Source organism: Acomys minous (assembly GCF_964271855.1).
Source record: "Acomys minous genome assembly, contig: SUPER_14_unloc_2, whole genome shotgun sequence".
Classification (NCBI taxonomy): domain Eukaryota; kingdom Metazoa; phylum Chordata; class Mammalia; order Rodentia; family Muridae; genus Acomys; species Acomys minous.
Window position 1 is genome coordinate 194,620 of NW_028182184.1, and position 6,666 is coordinate 201,285.

Consider the following 6,666-nt stretch of genomic DNA (forward strand, 5'->3'; position numbering starts at 1 on the left):
TTAACGTGTCTTGCTCTTTTGTTTTCTCCCATCACCACCCCCCACCCCCTGCCAAGACAGGGTTTGTAGCTCTGGTTGTCCTGGACCCACTTTGTACACCAGGTTGGCCCCAAACTCAGAGATCCACCTGCCTCTGCCTCCGCCATGCTGGGACTAAAGGTGTGCACCACCATCATCTAGCTGTGTCTTACTCTGGTGTGTGTGTGTGTCTTATTCCTTAAACAAACTAAATCTTAATACTTTAACAAAAATAGCTTGATTAGAAATCCAACAAAAATTTTAAAAAGATTTGAACTAGACTTAGTGGTGTATACTACCTTTATACCCAGCACTCAGGATGTAGAGGCAGGCAGATCTCAATGTGTTTCAGGAAACCTGGTCTAGGCAAAAAACAGAATCAGGAAACACTGATCAAAAAAACAGAAAATGAAAATAAATGAAAGGATGTCCTGTGAATCAGAATAAATCATTTTATTAGAATGTTCAGACTACTCATATGAATATATAGACATCAGAATCCTAGTGGCATTATTTAGATAAAGGACAATCCTAAATTCATATAGAAATATAAAAGAATGGCCAAATCACTTCTGAGGAAATGCTGGACCACTGCCTCATTTGAAATACAAGCTGGGTGCAATCCCAGCTTATGAGGCACAGGCACAAGAGTCATTTGAGCCCAAAAGTTTGAGATCAGCCTAAGCAACAGAGAACCCTCTGCCTTAAGAAAAAACTGATTACAATATGGCAGGCTGGAAAGTCAGCTCAGCATTTAAGAACACTAGCTGCTCTTCAAGAGGACCCAGAATTGATTCCCAGCACATGATAGTTCACAACCCTCTGTAACTCCAGGTCTGGGAAATGTCCTCTTTCGACCTTAGGCACCAGGAATGCACACTGGTGCACAGACATACACATAGGCAAATCACCCAACCAAATAATAAAAACTGAATATTTTAAGGGAAAAAAGTGTGGTGCTAACAAAAATAAAGGTACAGAATGGGAAGTTCAGAATCGTTGACCAGAGCACCAAGTGGGCATACTAATGCAACTAATAAACTTCCATTGCAAATAGGGCTCAAACAAATTTGAAGTCCCCAAGACTTTCCTGGATGAGTGACATTCTGGTTGGCAAGTTGAGACATGAATGCTGGGCAAGGCATCCCAGGAGAGTCGAGCAAACCAATGAGAACAGGATAAGTGCACCACAAAGACATGTCCCCAGCAAAGTCCCCTATCCCTGAACCCAGTTGGTGGAAAATGTAACTAACCTGGCACAGATGACTGTGGCTTTTGTGCCGTCTGTGCTTAAAGGCTCTACAGCAGTCTGGCTTGGGGTCACAGCTTGGCTACTGAGTCTGTTCTGCATGTGGCTTGATTACAATAAACTTTTATTTTCTGCATTGATTTGGTGTTTGAGTTGTGTTGGATCCAAGCGGACCCCAGAACACTAAGAAAAAGCAGCTTGCAACAAGAGAATTATCCCAGGAAATCTGAATTCCACATACCAAAACATGGAACTTGACCCCTATTTTACACCAGACACCAAAATCAACTCACTGCGCAAGAGACACAAATGGGAAATCGAGAAGAGAAGCCCTTGGACCACTGGCCTTGGCAGTGACTTTCAGACTATCACACAACCAGAAGGCACCATGCAAGCTTCCAAAGTCCTACACAGTTAGGACAGAACTACATCACTAGCTAGCGTGCCAGGATAGCCCAAAGGGTGCAATGGTGGCATGCACACCTTGGCGGTAACCAACAGCTCTCTAATTAGACTTAAGACCTGCTCAACAAGAGGAAAACCTGCCTTGGACTGGAAACCTAACTAACTGCTTAGTGCTCGGGATTCTTGGAGGAGAATCTACACTAATTTACTAAGCCATCATATTCCCTAAAAAAAAAAATATATATATATATATTATATATATATATATATAAAAACTTTCTCTTTACACCCATAGATCAGGGTCCTTTTTACCTCTCAAGGAAACTTCTCTCCAATTGACAGAGACAATTACAGAAAACCATAACCAATCAAAATGCAGAGCTGTAGAGCCCAGTCCCAAAGGATATATCTACAAAACACCTAAGGCTCAGGGAACATAGTAGAATTGTGAAGCAGAGACTGTAGGAAGCAGAGGACCTGGGAGTTCGCTGTGCGATTGTGTCTCCTAATAAGTAATGTCAAGTCTCATCAGCTTGACTGCCCGAACATGAATTGAGCAACAACAGACAAAACTGGACAAGGAAAAGCCCATAAGGCCTCAACCCTACACAAAGAACTAACTACAAGCAGCGGAGGCAAGCTGGGACTGGGGCTGGTCTAACCGCAATAAGCATGCTGCACACTGGATAGACAAGAACAGGGTCAATATTGGCAACCAGGTTCCCGAAGGCTTGACCAGAGCATCTGTAACCCAGCCTGCAAAAGGGACGCCCAGAAGCAAGAGCAGCACTCCAAACAAGATCCCCGCGGGTGGGGGTGGGGGTGGAGGGCAACACGCAGGCCTGTGGCCAACAGCTAGGACTTAGCAGTGAAAGGACGCAGGAGCGCAGCAGGCTTCTGCAAACAGGACAGAAATGCCTAGACGAGACTGGATCCAGCCAACGGGACAGATGGCGTTCATCCATCCTCTGCCCCCATCGCGCACCGCACCATTTATCACTTCCTGCCAACTCTGCTGTTGTTCTGCATCTACTCCTTCCCCCTTCCTATGTATTTTCCCTTCTCACAGCACGGCCTGAGCAGGTTTGTGGGGCCTCTGTGTCGGCCTCCTAAGAGCTGGGGTTGTCCTGTTACCTCATACAAACCTTGTCATCTCCCCCTTCTTGTTCTCATCACCCTCTCCCCTACCTCTACTGACCCAAATCTCAACACTACTCTTGCTCTTTTCCGCCCGCTTCATACTGATGGTAGCAAATATCCGTGCCGCTCTACTTCATAAAATGGCGTTTAAGGGATGGTTGGTTCTTATTTGGCTGTTACAGTATTTTCACAGTTGGCCTACCCCTTGATAGCCATTACTGTAGACACTATTGTCAGAGGACTACTCTGGGGAGCAGGCCAGCAACAGCAATCTAGCAGAAAAAGATAGCACCTAGCTTTTGTTCGTTTGTTTGTTTTTGAGACAGGCTTTCTCTGTGTAGCCTTGGCTATCCTGAAACTCACTCTATACACCAGGCTGGCCTCAAACTGCCTGCCTGTGCCTCCTGAGTGCTGGGAGTAAATGTGTGAATCACCACACCCAGATAAAGACATAATTTTTAAAAAATTAAGCTTATTTTTATGACGGTACATATGACTGTGCACCACCTGTGTGCCTGGTGCTTGATCTGATGAGGGGGTCAGATCCCCTGGAACCTAGAGTTACAGATGGTTGTGAGGCACGTGTGGGTGCTGGGAACCAAACTCAGGTCTTCTACAAGAACAGCACATGTTACTGCAAAGCTGTCTCTCCAGTCGTACTTTTTATTTTATGTATATGGACATTTCACCTGCATGTAAATCTAAGCACATGCACGTGCCTGGTGCCCACAGAAGCCAGAAGATGACATCAGATCCTCGGGAACTGGAATTTCAGACTGTTGTGAGCTGCATGTAGGTTCTAGGCTTGGAACCAAAGTCCTCTGCAAGAACCCCAGTGCTGTTAACTGCTGGACCATGTCTCCAGCGCAAAGGCAATACCAAAAAAGGAAAAGATCAGCCAACCACCTAACAACAGTGGTTTAGGTTCAGGCAAAAGCACAGGAAACTGGAATACAAGGCAATAAAGCTATGTAAAAACTACCAAACCTACAGTAACTGCACCTAGTGAGAGCACATTAACTGAAACCTCAAAGAACTCAAATGAATAATTACAAATACATTATCAAAAAACAAAACAAAACGGAAGACACAAATTCCTGAATTCCGAGAAAACAGTGAGTGAAAGAAGGTCAGTATAAGCTATGAAAATGGAACCTAGTAAACAGAAACAGTGAAAAAACCCAAACAACAGAAATGAAAATGTCAGTAACTGAAATAAAGAGACTTGTGGAAAGAGCAATACAAAGGGCCATGCAGTGGTAACAATATCAGGTCCTGAGGACAATGAGGAACTGGACATTCATTTAGTAACAAAGATACATTAATTTTTAAAATGTACGTGGGGGACTGGAGAGATGGCTCAGTGGTTAAGAGCACTATCTGATCTTCCAGAGGTCCTAAGTTCAATTCCTGGCAACTACATGGTAGCTCACAACCACCTGTAATGTGATCTAATGCCCTCTTCTGGCATGAAAGTGTATATGCAAAAGCAGCACATATACATATATATATATATATATATATATATATATATATATATATATATATATATAAATAAATAAAATCTTTTTTTTTAACGTGCCTAGACTGGGCAGTGTTGGCACATGTCTTCAATCCCTGCCCTCTAATCCTAGCATATGGGAGGCAGAAGCAGGCAGATCTCTTTGAGTTCAAGGTCAGCCTGCCCTCCAATGATAGTTCCAGAACAGCCAAGGCTACCTAGGAGAAACTGTCTCGAAAAAATATATATAAACTTCTCACATATATATGTGTGTATATGTGTGTATGTATGTATGTATGTGTATATGTAATGTATGTAATGTGTATGTATGTAAGTGTATATATATGTAATGTATGTATGTGTATATATATGTATATGTGTGTGTGTATATGAATGCATGTATGTATGCCTGAGACACTCAGGATGGTGAACTATGAAAAGACCAAATCTATAAATCGTGGACATTGAGTAGTTTTCATGGCCAGGCAAGGTGGCATGCACGCCTTTAATCTCAGCTCTCAGGAGGCAGAGGCAGGAGGATCTCTGTGAGTTAAAGGCAAGCCTGGTCTATAAACCGAGTCCAAGATAGCCAGGTCTGTCTCAAAAAACAGTTTCATGTCAAAGGCACAGGAAAATATTTTTCATAAAATTACAGCAAGAAACTACACCACATCTAAGGAAAGATGTTCATACAAGTACTAAAGGCATTAGAATACCAAACTTCCTATGTTATGGTCAAAACACTAAATATAAGCCGGGCGTGGTGGCACACGCCTTTAATTCCAGCATTCAGGAAGCAGAGGCAAGTGAATCACTGTGAGTTCAAGGCCAGCCTGGTCTACAAAGTGAGTCCAGGACAGCCAAGGCTACACAGAGAAACCCTGTCTTGAAAAAAAAAAAAAAAACACTAAATATACCCAAGGGAAATATATCTACAGCTGAAAAAAAAGAAGAAGAAGAAGAAGAAAAGAAAAGAAAAAATTCACATTATAAGGCTGGCTCATTAAATTAGCATATTTCTTAACAAAAGATTAAAAGAGAAAAGTTAGGAATAAAGTTTTCAGTGTCTGAAAGACAATACTCTCCATCTCAGACTACTATTCCCAGTGTGCTAATATGAAGGAAGATGTCCCCACAGGCTCGTGGGAACGGCATGATTTGAAAGGATGAGGATGTATGTGGCCTTGTGGAGGCAGGTGCCATCTGACAGGACGAAGTGTGTCGCTGGGGGTGGGCTCTGAGGTCTCAGAAGCCCAAGTCAGGCCCAGTGGCTCACTCTCTTCCTGCTGCCTTTGGATAAAAATATAGGACTCTCAACTCCTTCTCCAGCACCATGCCTGCCTGTGTGCCACTGTGCTTCCTGCCATGTCAATAATAGACTAAGCCTCTGAACTATAAGCCAGCCCCAATTAAACGGTTTTCTTTATAAGAGTTGCCATGGTCATGGCATCTCCAGCAATAGAAACCCTAAGTAAGACACCCAGCAAACTGCTGCTGCTGAAGAGGGGCAGGGGAGAGACCCAACTTCCCCAAGACTGCTAAGCCATGTTAACGGAAGACACTGGGGAGAATTTTTTTGTATTGAGGAAAACAAAGACCCCCCAAGAGGCTATGGGAAAACTGTATGCTGCAGCTGTAGTCAAACAAATAAGATTAGGAAAACACCAGCCAGTTCAAAGTGACAGGACCAGTGTGTCTTCTCAATAATTCTGAATAGTAAGGCTCCCAATTCCCCCATCAACACACAGGTGAGCAGTCTGTCTCCAAGAAATGTGCCTCCACTATAAACAGATGGTACCATGGGGTGAAAGGAAAGAAAAGGCATTCCAAACAAGCGGGACTGGAAGCAAGCCAAGTGCCATTGTTCTGATGCCTGATAGAACCAGACAGTCAAAAGGCGTAAGGCATAAGGCATTAAACTGTAGACTTCTATGCACCCAGCTGACATGTGCACCCACTCCACAAACAAACATTGCAAAGGGTAAAGTCAAGAATTAGGTGATACAAAGAAGGCAGAGCGGATAAAACACTTGCCATGCAGGGAGCAGGACTGAAGCACGGAAGCCGAGTACTGACATCAAGCCAGTCAGATGTGCTGCTTGCCTGTAATCCCAGCACTCTGGAGGCAGAGTCAGGATCCCCAACACACATTGGCTAGACAGATTAGACGTAACTGGTGCTCTCTGGATTCAACAAAAGAACAAACCTCAGTAAGTGAAGAGTGAGGGATTGAAAAAGACCAGTATCAATTTCAGGGTCCAGCATGCATGTGTATGTATGTGAGCGCACGCTAGCACATACATACCCCTGACACACAAACCACATGGAAATAAACATTTTAAGTCAAATAAAT